The sequence below is a fragment of the Eublepharis macularius genome, chromosome 5 (genome assembly GCF_028583425.1).
Source record: "Eublepharis macularius isolate TG4126 chromosome 5, MPM_Emac_v1.0, whole genome shotgun sequence".
In the NCBI taxonomy this organism is placed as follows: domain Eukaryota; kingdom Metazoa; phylum Chordata; class Lepidosauria; order Squamata; family Eublepharidae; genus Eublepharis; species Eublepharis macularius.
Window position 1 is genome coordinate 60,599,197 of NC_072794.1, and position 17,859 is coordinate 60,617,055.

Consider the following 17,859-nt stretch of genomic DNA (forward strand, 5'->3'; position numbering starts at 1 on the left):
ACAATAATGTTATTAATTTCTATCTGTTTCCCTTTTCCATGAACAAACAGCTAAGGTATAACATGGGCCAAAGTTTTCCTGGTGGGTATCCTCCATTTTTAAAGACTATCCAGAGGTAGATTTACATGTATGCAGAAAGAGAGAATCATCTTTCCTGGTCAAGTCTAAAGTTTTATACCCCCTTTCCATGACTTGTCCTACCTCCCCCCTCACCAGTATGCAAATACATCACCATGATGTATCAAACTATTTTTGAAACCGTTTCAAAAGTAATTTAACATGTGAAGCAGGAGGAGTGCAGAACAGGCACTTGCTCAGGAAACAAGTCCATATCCTCCTTCCACACACTAAGGCAGAGGATGGTTTTCCCACACAGCTGATGGTTTGTGTGGTTTTCCTATTCCTATAAAATAGCAGGATATTGCTGCTATGGCTATTGATAAAGCACAGCAGCAACATGACTTCCATGTGATTAGTTTCCCTACCACAATGGCCATATTTTAAAAAGTCAGACTCTTTCATTGCAAAGATATAAGAGGAAAGGCAACTCTCTACAATGGCAGGCGCTAGAGACTTAATTTTTTAAAAGAAAGTTGGGAATTTAGAGAACTTGCTACCCAGGCTGTTATAATGATATTCAATTGCTAAGTAAAAAACAAAAAAAACCATTGGAGGCAAAGAGGAAATGACTGTTGCAGGAATGGGGCAGAAAAAATTACTGCCATGTCGGCAAGACAAGGAAAACCTGAACTTTCCCGCCAACATGGCAGGCATTCAGGTTTTGCTCTCATCTTTCCCAGTATCTCACAGCAAAGCAGGTTTGGGAAAGAAAAGCAAAACCTGGAAGGTTCATGGAAGCACACTGATGCTATAAGGAAGCAGGAAAAAAATCCACTACTCCACAGGATTTTAACCCAGGGCAAAGAATCCACGTAGAAAATCCACATGGAAAATCTACACGTGGCATGGTTCTGGCAGTCCTCTGACATTTTCCACAATAATGAAATCAAGTGTTTCATTGTTTCATCCTTGCTTCTTTGAAAAATTTACTATATGGATTCTAATTACGGAGAATGGAAAAAGGTTATTTAGGTGGGTAGCTGATGTTGGTCTGCAGTAGAATAGCAGGATTTTTGTCCAGTGGTATCTTAGAGACCAAAAAGATTTTCACAGTGTAAGCTTTTGAGAGAATGTCCTGGAAGATTAAGCATAAATATTTGAGCACTTCCTTATTAAAATACCCTAGTTTTAAATGCTGCGTCAGTATAAACCAGCTGCCAGAGCAGAATATTTTTGCCACATTTGGGGTCATGTAGACTATTAATACTTGGGATGTGCAATGTTTAATTTTTTTCCAGCAGGATTTTTGTCCAGTAGCAACAAGATTTTCAGAGAGCAAGCTTTCAAGAGTCGGAGTAGGAATAGAGATCCCTGACCCTTTATATCCCAGCCAAAGATGGATGGGGTGTTACAAGGTATACAGGTATAATGCAGCTTGATTAGAGCAGAAATTAGCATCTGAAGTGAGATAAGAATCCTAACTCTCTGTTCAGCCTTGCGGGGAAGGGGTGTATGTGTCCATTTTTTTTTTGAATTTTTGAATAAACTCCATTTCAGAAATCTCATATTGAAATCTCCCCTTGTAGTTTCTCTGCGGACAGCTGCTTTTAGGTCAGCAATGGAATGTCCCAGGAGATTAAAATGTTCTCCCACTGCTTTTTAAGTGTTGTGATTTGTGATATCAGATTTATGTCAACTTATTCTTTTGTGTAGAAACTGACCTGTTTGTCCAATGTAGAGAGAAGAAGGCTATTGCTGACACTTGATAGCATATATAACATTGGAAGATAAACAAGTTAATGATCCTGAGATGGTATAAGTGGTGTTGTTAGGTTCAGTGATCATGCTGTCAGAGAAAGTATGGGGACAGAGCTGGCATCTTCCCAGAGTTCATGTCAGTGTTTAGAAGTACATTACTATGAGTAAGAAGTTATTTAAGGTTAGGGGCTTGCCTGTGTGCAAGAAAAGGTTTGCCTCCCAATGCTTGTCCAGCATAGGTTGCAAGCCATTGATGATGAACTGAATTGGTTTGAGCTGAGAGCTGTATGTGACCATGAGTGGTGTTTTAATATTGTTTCGTTTGGGCCTGTTTCATAGTGGATTATCCCTTGGTATTATTCTAGCATTGTCAATCTGTTTTCTTACTACATCAGGTGGGCGATGTAGTTTCAAAAACATCTGTAATAGATTCTGCAAGTGACAATCTATGTCAGTGGGACTGGAACTGATGTGGAACATGGCTATAGATGATCGATTGGTTGGTTGGTTTGGGATGGTGACTGGAGGCATGTAGGTTGTTTGTCAATATGTAGGTTTCTACTATAAGTTGGCATTTGTACAGTTGTATCTAGAAAATGAAGGCCTGGTAGAATTTCTCTAGTGCTTATACACATCATTAGGAACACCATCACTGACAATACTACAGCTGACATTGGTACAAAGCTCTGCCAGTTTATTCTCCCCAACAATTACTTCATATTCAGTGAAGATTTATTCCTTCAAATTAACGGCACAGCCATGAGCACTCTCATGGAACTATAATACATCAACTTTTTCATGGCTGACTTGGAACAGCACTTTCTCAGTGCCTACCTGCTAATACCTCTCCTGTATCTGAGATTTATTAGTGACTTTTTCATCAACTGGATACACGGGAAAAAAGAACTGGAGGAATTCCCCCATGCTTTCAGCAACTTCCACTCCACCAACAAAGATGGTGAGGGGACTGGAGACTCAGTCCTATGAGGAAAGGTTGGAGGAGCTTGGTATGTTTAGCCAGGAGAGGAGATGACTGAGAGATGATAATATAGAGGATGGAATGTTGTTTTCCATTGTCCCAGAAGGTTGGACCAGAATCAATGGGTTGAAATTAATCCAAAGAGTTTTCGGCTAAACATTATGAAGAACTTCCTTACAGTCAGAGCCGGCCCTCAGTGGAACAGACTTCCTCGAGAGGTGGTGGGCTCTCCTTCTTTGGAGATTTTTAAGCAGAGGCTAGATGGCCATCTGGCTGCAATGCTAATTCTGTGAACCTAGGTAGATCATGAGAGGGAGAACAGGAAGGGTTACATCAGTGTGAAGTTCTCATGGCCCCTTCTTACACGCCCAGGGTATTGCTGATCACCAGTTAGGGGTCAGGAAGCAATTTTCTACAGGCCAATTTGGCTAGGGATCCTAGAGGTTTTTTGCCATCTTCTGGGCATGGAGCAGGGATCACTGGGGGTGTGAGATGGGGGAGGAAGTTGTGAATGTCATGCATTGTGCAGGGGGTTGTACTAGATGACCCTAGAGGTCCCTCCCAACTCTATGATAAACCTGACCATGAATCAATCCACACAGGAAGTACATAAATGGACATAAACCTGACATTAGAAATCACAACACTCAAAACCAGCGGGGAAACATTATAATCTTCCAGGATATTTTGCTGCTGACCAAGAGAAGATTTCAATGTGAGCTTTCTGAAATGGAGTTTATTCACAAATTCAGAACAATGTTTGCCCCCGGGCTGAATGGATGCTTGGGATTCTTATCTCACTACAGATGCTAATTTCTGCTCTAATCAAGCTGCATTGTAACTTTACATACTGATGCCCTCCCTTGTAACACCCAACCCAGCTTTGGCTGGGATATAAAGGGTCAGGGATCTTCATTCCTACTCCTGTCTGAAGAAGGGAGATCTGGCTCTTGAAAGTTTATACTCTGAAAATCTTGTTGCTCTCTAAGGTACTCCTGGATGAAAATCCTGCTAGAAAAAAGTTAAACATCTCACATTTAAAGTGTTAATGGTCTACATAACCCCAAGTATGGCAAAAAATATTCTGGTTTAGCAGCTGGTTTATACTCATACAGCATTTAAAATGAGGGCATTTTAATAAGGAAATGCTCAAATATTTATGATTGTTTAGCACTTAAGTAGTTACAGATCCTGTATAATTAAACCTTCAATGATATTTTACAAGGGGTCATCATAAGTCAGTTTTGACTTGATGGCATTTTCCACCACCACCACCACACCATTCAATGAGACTCAGCAGCCTTTCTCCAAGGCAGAGAAATTAACCACATTTTAAAGGCTATTAAATTGCTTCTGAGCACAGTTCAAGGCAACATTAGTAGACTGCAGCACATTACATATGAATACTTTATGCGTTTGTCTTTACGCCCCATTCCTTCCGATCCATGACATAGAGACAGTGATTTATGCAAAGGTCACCTCCAGGCTGGATTACTGTAACTCACTCTACACTGGGCTACCCTTGAGCCTGCGCCAGAGATCACAACTGGTCCAGAATGCAGCCTAATGTGTGTTTTGACCAGGACTCTGTCTTGCACCAACTGCACTGGCTTCCGGTGGAGTTCCAGATCCAGTTCAAAGTTTTAACCTTTAAGGCCCTTAGTAATCTGGGACCGGTGTACCTGCAGGACCGCCTCTCACCCTATATTCTTGGCGGGTGCTCTGTAGATAAACATCTACGGATGATCCCTGATTCCAAGGAAGTTTGTCTTGCCTCAACAAGGGCCAGGGCTTTATCGGCCTTGGCACCAACTTGGTGCAACTCTCTGTCTATGGAAACTCGTGTCCAGTGGGATCTGTTATCATTCTGCCAGGCCTGTAAAACGGAAATGTTCCGTCAGGCTTATGGTGGTTGAGGCAGGCACATTACACAACTAGCCTCCTAACAAGGGGGGGGGGGTGCCCCCTTGATTCTGTTGTTCATTTGATAGTTGCCACCCTGTCCCATGGGCCCAAATGACTGAAGATGGGATTGTGCAATATGTGCACTGCACTTAAAATATTGTAAGAAAATGTAATTTATTTTTATGTTACCAGTGTTTTATCTTTTATGTATCTTAATTGTTGTGATCTTTTCTGATCTCCCTTGCGGGGAAAGCAGACTATAAATTTAACAAAGTTAAAATAAAAATGTGCTACTTCCCTCCTAGCTCACAGAAGGCAACTAGTTCTATGTTCTAGACTTTCCTGTGTAGATGCTATGTGCAGCCTTGCCTGCTGTGGCATCCACATTGTGGCACAGTCTGCTTCACAATATCTGTCTGGTGCTCTCATTTGAAAATTGCCTCCCACTTTGAGATAAACCTCATTTTAAAAAGCTATCTGTAGATACTGTTTGATTGTCTTATGATTGCTTTCAATGCTTCTGAATAATTTTTTATTGTACTGCATGTTGTCATGAACATCAACTGGAATGGAATGGTAATTTGAATGTATAATACATTAAAATATTAGCATTTTCATCAAATGTAGCATTATCTTTAAACAGATGATTAATTGGCATCTGAACCTAGCGTAAAATTACAAATATGCTTTTATTCAGAACCTTACAAGTATCAAGGGCTACTATTTTTCTAACTGACGATGGCTACAGGTTACCATAAAAATATCAATCCCTTTGTATTTCTTCTCCTTTTTGGTAGAAAGTGGACTCTGTAAAGTCTATGAAGATTTCTTTAATGCAGTGAAACCCCATCACTACACTTAAATTACCAAGTGCACATTTTAGCCATGCTTCAGTTTTGTAATTTTAGTTTGTTTCTTTTTCATAATTGTATAGTATAGTCAATGACTTTGGGCTCTAATGAAATAATGAGCATACCAAATGTTTCTAAAGGTTTCACCAAGGATTTGCAGGAACATTCACCCGCACAGATGTGATGAAGAAAAGAGAAGAGAGAAAAAAAGTTTTACACATTTTCCACAGGAGGTACACAGAAATCAAATTCAATCCAACTCCCTTTTCACCCCTAGGATGGACATCAGAATGCACTCCCACATGTTTGCACAATGTTCTGGAAAAACACAGACAAACTGAGACAAAACTCAAATTTCTATAACAAGAAGGAACAGGTAAGATTTGTAAAGTAAGAGTTGAAAACCAACAAAGCTATATTATACTTGAATAGGTGTGGTAGAAGTAGCATGCACAACGGAAGATGACCTTCCCTTCTGATGGAATGGTAGCATGCACAGCCCAAGATGGCTTATCTGCAACAACCATATACAAATCACATATTGAACTGAAAAGCTGTTTGCCAATTCCACAGCACAAGTAACTGAAATGGAAGTTATAAGAAAAGATTGCGCTTACCTGTAATTGTTGTTCATTGAGTGGTCTTCTATGCAGGCACACATGGGATCTGTGCACGCGCAGGCTGGCTGTGAACATTTTAAAGCTTCTAGAGGCACGAGGCGCTCACATGACCTTTTCACTAGTTTTTTTTCTCCAGCATGGCTATAAAAAGGTGGGTGAATGGCTTCTTCCCTCAGTTTTCTAGGCCACTGGTGCAAAAGGAAGAGAAGACGCATGCCTGTACAGACCACTCAATGAACAACAGTTACAGGTAAAACACAACCTTGTTTTCATCATTGTGGCTTCTGTGCAGTCCCACTTGGGAGATTAGTGAACTGATTTACCTAGCAGGTGTGAAGCTCTTCAGTTAAAAAGACTATTCAGGATGGCTTTTGTCTACTGCTGTGTCCTGTCTGGAGTCAACATTAATGGCTTAATGCTTAATGAATGTAGAAGGTGTTGACCAAGTGGTTGCCTTGCATAAATCAACCAGTGGAATGTCAGGTTTGAAGGCTGAAGAAGTGGACGGTGCGCATATGTGGAATAGACAAGGTTGGTTACACTCTTCATAACAAGTCTTAATGAGCCACACTATCCATTTGGAAATAGTCTGAGCAGAAATTTTCTGACCCATTTTCTTCCTTTTAAATGAGATAAAAAAAGTTAAAGGTCCTTTTGAAAGGCAGCTGTCCTATCTAAATAAAAACACAACGCATGTTTAACATCCAGAGTGTGTAAGAGTCTTTGTGTCATCCTGAGCTGTCAGAAAAAAAGAAGACAGGTAGGACAACAGCCTGGATCATGTGGAATGCAGAAGCAACTTTAAGGAGAAAGGGGAGGCTTGGATGGAGAATGACCTTGTGTGTAAACATCTTAATAAAAGATGAGTCGGATCTAAGGATATGCAATTTACTCACCTTCCTAGCTGACATTATGGCCACCAGAAAAGTAGTTTTTGCTGACGGCATTTTGAACGAGCCAGTAGCTAGGGGTTCAAAAGGCTTGTGTATAATAGAGGTTAGCACCACGAAGAGGGTCCACTGAAGGATGGGCCTCGAAGCTGGGGGTGGGTGGGTGGGTACAGGTTAGCTAGAGCTCTAACAAAGGACTTGCATTGTGACTGGGCAAAGAGAGATTTCCCTTTTATACTGTCATGATAGGTAGAAATGGCTGCTCTTGTACCTGAACCAAATAATGTAAAACAGAAAATAAGGAGGAAAATAAGGAACAAGAGGTGGGATTCAAACTGTTAGTTCTGGCCCAAAGGGAAAATCTCTTCCAGATAGGACTTCCTGGTAGAAGGTTTCCTGGCTTTTAAAAGGATCTTTTGGACTGGGGAGGAAAATGTTAGTCCGGGGAAGAGATGAACCAGGCCGTGATGGTTAAAGTGCCCAGGTTGTGATGAAGAATTGTGTTGTCCTGGAGAAGGTCTGGAGTGTGACAGAATGGGCTTTTAAATGAAAGGTTTACTAAGTGCAGCACGCAGAGAATGGAAGGGAAAGGGTTAAAATATTGCCTGAAGGGAGAATGATTGACAGGCTGCTCTCCCCTCTCTTTGATTGGCCATTGAGAAGGTAACAATTGGTGCTGACAGAATTGTTGGAGGAGTGGAAGTCTGGAATCTGAGAAGGACCCTCTGTGTAAGGAAAAAGGAAAAGTTTGCCCTAACTAGGACAGTGTTAAGTTTAAAGAAGACTTTTGGTTAAAGTACTTAAGTGTGAAAGCCAGCACTAACTTGCACAGATAAGACCGAACTGGAGGTATGTTGTTGGCAGAGGAAGTGGGTAGTGAAAGGAGATTCCCCTCCAGCCAAGTGATCAGGGTTATGTCTTTTGAAGAAAAATTCCTGCCCAGTGCCCAGTAGAGTACCAGATCAGATTCAAGGTTTTGGTATTAACCTATAAAGCCCTATGCGGACTGGGATCGGCGTATCTGCGGGAGCGCCTCTCCCTATATGAGCCCCAGAGGATGCTTCAATCCAGAGACAAACAGCTGTTAATGGTCCCTGGCCCCAGGGAGGCCTGCCTAGTGTCAACCAGGGCCAGGGCCTTTTCGGTCCTGGCTCTAACCTGGTGGAACGCTCCGTCTAAAGAGACTAGGGCCCGGCCAGATCTGTTATTCTTCCACCAGGCCTGCAAGATGGAGCTGTTCCGCCAGGCGTATGGTTGATGCTGGTTGGGCCTCCCCACTGGCCGACTAGAGGAAAACATGCCCCCCTATTCACCCAGCCTGTTAAATACTTTGGAGATGGTTGGGTGGTGGTTATTGGAGAAGTCTGCTGCTGTGTGTTTTAAATATTTATGTGGTTTTATTGGTTTTAAAGTTATATGTATTTTAAATTACTATACCGATTGTAATCCGCCCTGAGCCTGCTGATGTGGGGAGGGCGGAATATAAACTGAATTAATTAATTGAATAAATAAAAAGGTGTTTTGGCTCCGAGGAGGACCCTAGGAGTGGTGTAAAAGGAAAAGAGTACTGTACTGAAGTCAGATCACCTTAAGTTTTGAAATGAAATCTATGAAGGAACCTTGTTAATGTAACCTAAGTCTGAAACTACTAACCTCTCACTTTAAGATTTGTGTACCGAAACTATGCTTTAAGAAGATTATTGTGCCTAAAGCTTGTGAAGTATTCTGTTCTACAATTAAAATTTACCTCAGCTTTTCCTCCTCTGCCTACCTATAGACCAATCCTGCCAGTTTAATAAACCTGCTGTTTCCTATTGAACTTTACTCAGCCTCTAGTGCCATTTCATTTTAAGAAGATGTGGGTTCTTGCTTCTCTCCCTACCCAATATATTTTGGATGGGATGTAATTAAAAAATATATATGTTTTAAAGTGTGGGGCAAAAGAAACTTAAGATTATACCTAGAGACATGCTACCAGAGTGTGCCCAGCCACAGCAAGCAATCTTGAACATTTTAGAGGGAAAATCTACCTCACAGTGGGGGAGTGAGTGAGGCTTCCGTCATAATTGGTGGGATCAACTTGTGGGTTTTCTATTTGGATCATGCAGCTGCCACCAATTATGTAAGCCCCACTCACTCCCCCACTGGAAACTGTTGAATTGTGCTTTGAGCCATCTGGAAGATAGTGGCAAACCAGTTCTGCCTCAGCCAGTATGGAGCTACTATAATTGCTAAGGAACCTTTGTTTATCATTTTGCTGAGGTTTAGTCATAAGAGGCAGAGGGAGAAAGGCATACAGAAGAGTGTCTGATCAAGCAATCTCAAAGGCATCCCAGAGAAAGACCTTCACTTTTCCTGCTCTTGAATAGTACTGTGCAAACTTCTTGTTGAGGTGTGTGACAAACAGGTCTATGGGGAAAGTGCCCCACTTTGAAAAAACAGGGCATAGAAACTTCAACTGAATGGACATTTATAATCCTGAGTTTTGGAACAACAGGCATCTGCCAGAACATTGGCTCTGTCCGCTATGTGTATGGCAGAGAGAATGATTTGATGTTGGATAGCTCACTCCCATATGATTGAGGACTCCCAGCAGAGGGGTAAGGTAGGCTGTGTCCCCCTGTCTGCTTAAGTAATGCATGGTAGTGGTATTGTCTGTGAATGCAAGCCTTCAGGGCATATCAGAGCTTCTTGAGCCTTCAGGGCTCGAGAAGGTTGATATGCAGTTATGATTCATGGGGGAACCATACACATTTTACCCGAGTGGTCCTGAACCCCCCCCCCCCCGATAGGGATGTATCTGTATTGATGGAAATCTGAATTGGGGAGGAACCAAACAGAGTGACCACTAGAAGATTTTGTATGTCACTATACCACTTCAGGTATTTGTGGATAGACCTTGGGACAGAGAACCGTTTGTACAGGTTCTGACAGTGTGGGTGAAAGACTCTGACATACCATTTTTGGAGGAGCCTGGCAAAAGAAACTATCAGAATCAGAGAGGCCAATAAACTTAACATTTATATTTGTTTTGTGCTCTGGGACCTGCATGAGAATACCTTGTTCAGAGTGAGAAGAAACTTTGTTAGCCTGTCTGGAGTGGGAGGTCGGGACGGACCCGATGCCCTGCAAGGAGGCTGCAGAAGCTGCTAGGGCGGTGTGGCTCAGCTCGGAGCTGCTAAGGGCTGTGGAGGCTGCAGGGGTGGTGCAGCCCAGCCTGGAGCTGCTGAGAGCTGCTGCCACCAAGATGGGCCCAACTGAGAGGGTGGCAGAAGCCTCCGAAGCGGTGCACGGCTGTTGGGGCCTGCCGCCCATGCCCAGGCATCAGAAGCAGCAAAGGCCAGCCAGGAGCCACTGGGTGCCGCCACAGTCAGGACAGGGCTGGCCAATGCCACTTGCCCCCAAGCCCCCGTGGCAGGTATGAGGGGACGAGGCATGGCCACCCGAGTGCAGGCCGCTGCACCAGAGCCCATCGTGGCAGGCGCAGCCAGGGAAGTGAACCCTGACACGCCTACACCCCGCTGCAGCATGGAGGAAGGCAGAACGGGGAAGAGCAGAGAGAGGCCCAGGTAACGCCGGGCCAGGTGGAAGGGGTGTGGACCAGCCAGCCCCACCCTGCAGTGGGGCTTTAGATGCTGGGGTGAGGCAAGAGGCGGCAGCTGGCTGCAGGAATGCCTGGACAGGCCAGGACAGCCATCTGTCAGCTGGGGGGGGGAGAGGAGGGAGTTTTCCCCAGGGCGGGCCTATAAAGGGGGGAACGCCGGGGAGGAGTAGCTGGGAACGAGCTCGAAGGGCAGATAGAGGGAAGAAGCTGAACCCAGAGGAGGGAGAGAGGGCGTACGGGTGCTGTAAACCCCCCCTCTAATTTTGAGGCCTACAATCTTGCCTTGTACAAGGTGAATGCAAGCCTTCAGGGCATATCAGGGCTTCAAGGGTCAACCTAGAAGACCCTCCTCCCTAAGGCTCTGACGCCACCGACCCGGGGCCTGACCGGAGTCTAGGACTGCGCCCACAAAAATCTTTAGACTTATACCTGAAATAACTCCTGTGAGGTTAAGTGGACGTAGTGAAGGGAGGTTGCTGAGACCCTCTGGAAGAGGTATGCATTGGCTGAGAATTAAACTGATGGTATCTGCTGTAAGAGGGACTTACGGCTGAGGAAGGTATCTTTGCCTGAAAGGGTTGGGATAAAGAGGCATGATATCTAGTGATTTAGCTTTTACCTTATCATCATTTATCTTTTTCAGTGCCTTGTGTGATCAGAACCATCAAAATGGATGTCTTCTTCCCTCATCCTATGGTGAGGGGCTAGGGCTGTGGTTCTGAGCCGTGCATGTCTACAAATTATTATGGTAGAGGCTATAGCTCTGGATGAGCAATTTCTAATCTGTCTAGCAGTGTTAATTTGTTGCTTAGAGAGCCTTAGAGCCTCTTGGAGGTTCTTGGGGGCTTGTCATAAGGTTTTAGTAGGGGCCTGTCTTGTCCCATAGGAAAAGTTGGTGACAGGCCATAATGGCTTCATAATTACCGATACGAAAGGATAATGCTGAGAAGGTACAGAATATTTTACCCAATATGTCAAGTTTTCTGTCTTCTTTAGGAACTGAATGACCTGAACTTTTCTGCACGCCTGTCCTCTAGAGGAATGATGTCACAATAGAGTTGGCCGGAGGGTGAGTGAAAAGGAAACCTGACCCTTCTTGTTTGGCCTTATACATAGTGTCTTTCTTTGATATCGCTGGAGTTGAAGCTGGTATGGCCTAGACATCTTTGGTCACATCAAACATAATGGGAAATGCTAACAGACATGCCGCTTCCAAATGAAGGACTCTGAATACTGAATCCAAACATGTTGGAGCAGAACAATTCACTCCCATCTCTAAGGACCTCGTCATGTGAACCAAGTCTTCAGTGTATAAATGGAGGTTTTCACTCAGCTATAAAGCAGTATTCTCTATGAGAAATTCTGGAGGTGATGGTTCCAAAGCAAAATCAGAACTGACATCTCAGTCATCATCTGACTAGTGGAAGGATTCAATGGAAGGTCTGGAATCACATTTTCCTTTGGAACTGTAGTTGGAACTATTGAAGACTGACTTGCATCTAGGTTCTGAATGTAGAGGCACATAATCTTCCTTATGGAAAAAATAGTGAGGGGGATAAAGAGTTGGGATAATACCTGGTAAGTAAAGGGAGTCACATAGAGAATATTGGATTCAATGGCGTCTATGATGGCATGCCAGTTCCAGTTGGCTAGTAGTATCAGATGGAACTGAAGAATCTCTGGTTTTCTGTGGGAAGGACAAACAATGATGATAGAACTAAGGAGGCCCACTTAGGGCACTGCAGTTCCTTCTCAGTAGCTGTTTGATCTGGAGGGGTGGAACTCTTAAGGGCCAACTCCCAAAGTGCTGCTTTCAGCCATAACATCCCCTCATGACATGATTTTGGCGTAAGCTGCTTACAGACTGCACACCTCAAAGTGTCATGGCCTTCATCTAAACAGAAGAGGCATTTTCCACAGCCATCAGATTGGGCCATCTTGGTCTCACAGTGGGAACATTTCTTGAAAAGGGCCTTTGAAGGCATGGAATCAAACACTCTAAACTCACATCCAAGAAGAATCCAAGGGGCATGGAAGAGACATGTTTCTTCAATGGTGGCAAAAGAAGAACTGAGGGAGAGAGCTGCTCATCCACCCTTTTATAGCTGCACAGGAGAAAAAAGTGAGTGAAAAGGTCGAGTGAGTCTCATGCCTCTCGGAGCTTTAGAATGTCCACAGCTGGCCTGTGCGTGTGCAGACCCCATTTGGGATTGCACAGAAGCTACGATGATGAACTTTTAGCTATTTGTACAGATATACCCTATACATAGCTACTGGTTTCTTGCACCACGGCCTTAAACTTTGTTTCCACATTTCATTATAAAGTATATGTTGCCTATCACAGAAATAAATTTAAGCTCTATCAGAAAATGGTATATACCTTATAAAATATTACATAAAATAATTAAAACCACTGGTCAAAATTTAAATAGCTTATTGCTTTCTAGGTAGTCACACTGCAATAGATAAAGTGGCAATTTTAAAGGACTGCTCCTTTTTCTAACTGCACTGAATATAATGCAGCACATTCAACTAACTATTCATAAATGTATTTAATATAAAAGTCTGTATAAATAATGCCAAATACTAGGCAGAGCAAGTGATTATGGGGCAGGGGGATAGGTGTGATATATTTTATCATGCTGGACAACTAACAGCATAAGTCAGTAGAAATCCATGCTAGAATAATATAGGTATATCTGCACTCTCTCTCGTGAACTACACATTTCCCTTGTTTTAGAAGAACAAGTTCTCAATAAGCCCATCAACCATGTTTGTAATACACATGCACTGTAATGAAGTCATTAAAAGCTCAGTAACATGTCAAGATTTGGTAGCTTCAAAAACACTAGATTATGTGACAACTAACAGCATGAACCAATTTTAGCAGGAGCAAAAGAAAGGAGACAGATGGTACTATAAAGAATTCAGGACGATTGAAACATGTTTGTAAATAGGTCCCTAACTTATCTGCAAAACTCAGATTTTTTGTTAGCACTGGGAAGATGATATCTTATTCTCATCAACACTTAAAAACATAGCTGGCAAGTATTAGAGAAGTAAACCCCTGAATAATATTTAATGCACACAATAACATTATGCCTTAATAATAAAGACTGCTGAAAAGCAGGCTCATATACTTCTTCACAAATTTAACAAGTTTGTTCACTCCATATCTAACCTCCATGCTAACCATTACAATGAGCCATGAAGTCAGTCCATCTTAGAGATGGGCACGAAACAAATCACGGAACAAAATTCCAGACGGAATGGCTGGTTCGTCGTAAAAGAAACAAATGTTCCGTAGGGTCACGTTTTTATGAAACAAAGAACTTTTTCCTACTGTTCCATTGCCGGTTCGGGAAGCCAGACACTTTGGCGCCATTCAATCCATTGTCCAGGCAACAGTGGCAGTCTTTTGGCTGCCCCCAATCTGAGGCCTCCACACTTGACTGGCAGCTGTCCCTGCCAACTAGAGAGCTCCCATCCTGGCCCATCTAGTTAGGAAAAGGGCCAGCCCCTCAAAGTAGCTGCCAGCAGACACTCCAGTTTTAACTACTGTGAAGTGAAAATGACAGGAAGGGGAGGGGAACCCATGGATCATGCCTTTCCCGGGGTTCAATCTCTCTGAATCTTGGGGGGGTGTCTTTAGAGGACAGTGAGGACTAGCTCCCCTGCAAATTTGGTAGTTAGTGGATATTGGGAAGGTCTGGTTTAGTCTGGCTGTGAGTGTGAAGGGGCCCATTCTGGCCTCCCTCGAACCAGCTCAAGTTTGGCAAAATTCGTGGTTCGTATTCCATGAAACTGAACAAACCAGAAACCGCGTGGTTTGTTTTCCCCCCGGTTCATGCCCATGTCTAGTCCATCTTACACTATTCTGAATAATTTGATTACAACTGAAGGGACAACTCTATAGTCCAAACCTGGAAATTAGAATTAAACGGCTATTAATGAGTGGACATTTAAATGCTGAATTATTATGTAAATTATGCCTAAATATTTACAAAAAACTATACATTATTCTAGAATTTCTATAAACAACTTAATCTTTTAAATTTGGAAACTAGAGTTGCTAAATATGGGGGTTTAATTCATAATCTTGTTACAACAAAATTTCTTATTAAAGAATTAGCCCCCATAAATCCACAATGAAGCAAAAAAAAATCTATGAACGGGGTGGGGTGGGGGAATCTTCCAACTCTTCTTTGCACAGGCCTTTATTATGGGCTATAAATTACACAGCTCCTTCCCCTTTTGTTTCCCATGTGTGCACATTCTGAGTACTAGGCAGATTATTCTTTAGCACAGTGTTAGCATGCCAACACTGCTGAACAGAGCCTTCCCTGCACATAACTCATGGTTTAAGAAAAAAAACAGACTACATTGCTGAATCTAAAATCCCCATCTGCTCTGGTAAATACCACTTTCCACTTGTTATTTAGAATGCCCTTTTTCAAACCACAGTTTAATATCCATTCGAGAACTTTAATAAAAATCACAAGATCATGAAATCAAAGCCTGAAACAGATTATAACTGAAATTTTCTGTAAGAAGGTATACTATCTACAGCAGATGTGCTACATTTTTCTTTTTAAAATGCTCTCAAACCCTGATCTAGCAAGCATGTCTGAATTCACTCATTTATATCACAGAACAGTACAGAACATGTAATCCACAAGGCTGGGCAGAGCTTAATAATAAAGAAGTACATCCTTTAACACATACATTTTACTGACTTCCTGTGCTTCTGGTTTAACATTCAGCAACTAAACTGGAAGTATAAGAGCTACCACCTGGATCTCATTCTTACTAGTTAAAACTCCTTTTTACAGAAATCCTTTCTACATTTTCATATTTTGGAGGAGGGGGGAGCCTACACTGTGAACTTGATAAACGTTATTGTCCACAACTTCTCTCATAATACAATAAGGAAATAATAAAGCCCTAAGAGATCTGAAAGATTCTTATTTAATAATTAAAATACTGAGATGGCCCACAGATTTATAGCAGGTCTTTAAATGCAAGAACCAGAATCTTGAATTGGATCCAGAAGTCCATACTTCTGTTTTCCCTGCTGTGGTCCTCACCTTATGGAATGACCTGCTTGATGAGATCAGGAGGTCTCCCACTCCCTCTTGGCTTTCTGCAAACTATGCAAAACTGAGTTATTCAGGAAGGCTTTTTCACACAGGAATTATGGCTGTATTGTAAAGGAACAGTTCAGAGAGATGGTTTGGCAAAGGGATGGAGCGCGTGGTCTATTCTGTCTGTTGTATGTATGCTTCTATTTTATAATTTCTGCATTAACGTGTCATGTTTAAATGCTTATGCTTTGTTTCATTTTTGTTTCAGATTTCTGCAAGCCAAGCCCTATTGCATTGTTCACTGGATGCCCCACCCTGTTGATTGTATTTAACTTACATGATACAGTCTACCTTCTCAGTGAGAAAAGTGGATTATAACTAACGTAAATATAATTCTTTAAAAAGTCAACTGAAACTTCCGAGTCTTCTTCAAAGATAGTGCTACACAGAGCACGCTAGGTTAGTCTAGCCCTGAAATTACTAAAGCATGTCTCAATGTAGCCAGATCAGCAATGCTTAGTAGCTGAGAGGTAGTAAGATGTAGGGGGAAATTCATTTCTCACAACCATATTGATACGATTTTTCAAACAAGGCAGAGTCTAATAATCTTTCTAAGCTTTTTGTAGAGTTAGTAAAATTAAGCAACACACCTTTTAAAGTGAGCTTTGAAACGTCCATCTTACCTATATTCAGTTTTAGCTCATTATACTTCAGCCACTTGACCATGGCTGGCAACAGCCCAAGACAAAGATTGCTACTTTTGGTGGCTTATTTAAAAAAAATAGAGAGCTGAATATTATTAGCATATAATCTCATTAAAAGGTTTAGATAAGTCTTGTGGAACATCACAGGACAGATTCAATCCCACAGATTCAAGGCTGTCCATGACTTCCTGAGTTCATTCAGACCCAAAAGATGACAAACCAATTGAACACAGTTTTTTAAGCCCACTGTGACCTCAAGACATCGGAGCAGCAGCAGCAGCAGCAGCAGTGTGGTTCATTGTTTCAAAACTAGCAGAGAGACCCAAAAGAATCCAGGTATTTCTTTTATCCAGCTCCAGATGGAGCTCATCCACCACAGCAACCAAAGCAGTCCCATTCCCACAGCTAGGCCTGAAGCCTGATAGAAAAGGGTCAAAGGCAAAGGAATCACTCAGGTAACCCTGAAGCTGCTTTGCCGGTATTCTTTCAATTGCTTTGGCCAAAAATGGAAAAATTGACTAGTCTGTTTTACCAAGAGTTGGCTTTTCCACAATAAATAAATAAATAACGTCATTCAGAGATTTTCGCAAGTTACCACCTCACAGTGAAGTTAACAATGTTAAAGGTAGCACTTTTACTTTATCCTAAGCGTTAGAAGTGGGGCAAGGGTTCAAGTGATTTTACAGCTCCCGAGTTCCTATCAACTTCATTCGGGAAAGCAATACAATGGTCAACCCACCCCTGCTTCTTAAGTACCTGCTGTACAGTCCTAGGGTTCCCCAGAAGAACCTGGAAGAGACACTTCCTCCACAAGTTTGACTGCCAGGCCTTCTACAAAGAATAGCCATATAATCAACATGGAGACTCAAAATCCCCAAGAGTATTCTGGAAGCCTATATAACAAAGAGTCCAGTAGCACCTTTAAGACTAACTTTATTGTAGCATAAGCTTTCGAGAATCACAGTTCTCTTCATCAGTTGGTTAGTCTTAAAGGTGCTACTGGACTCTGCTATTTTGCTACTGTAGATTAACACGGCTAACTCCTCTGGATTTGGAAGCCTATGTGATCCATTCGTTTTTGGATCAGTCCACCTTCGCAGGACGATGGTACCATGACCAACTAAGCCCGAAGTCCCAAAATACTTTGAACTTTTCCTAGTTTCAGGGAATAAAGGCTGCTTCACAATTTTTATACATGTGAAGGGTTGCAGCAGCAGTAACGTGTGAGGTGTCTCAGAAAGTAATCGGCATAAGCTTCAACCCACTCAGTTTTATATTTAAGGCTCAGATTTTTTTAAAAAATGCAGGGAAATGTACTACTTCAAGTATTGCAGTGACTTCATGGATGATGTGTACAACAGCACTCTAATGGAGACAAATTGCTGAAGGAGAAAAAAACTCAAA

General features: G+C 42.3%; 1 protein-coding gene across 2 annotated transcripts in view; it reads right to left on the reverse strand.

Moving 5' to 3' along the window:
* The window catches only part of PRKACB (protein kinase cAMP-activated catalytic subunit beta), a 100,583-nt gene that overhangs the window by 28,902 nt on the left and 53,822 nt on the right, over positions 1-17,859 (reverse strand). The gene's annotated exons all lie outside the window — the stretch shown is intronic.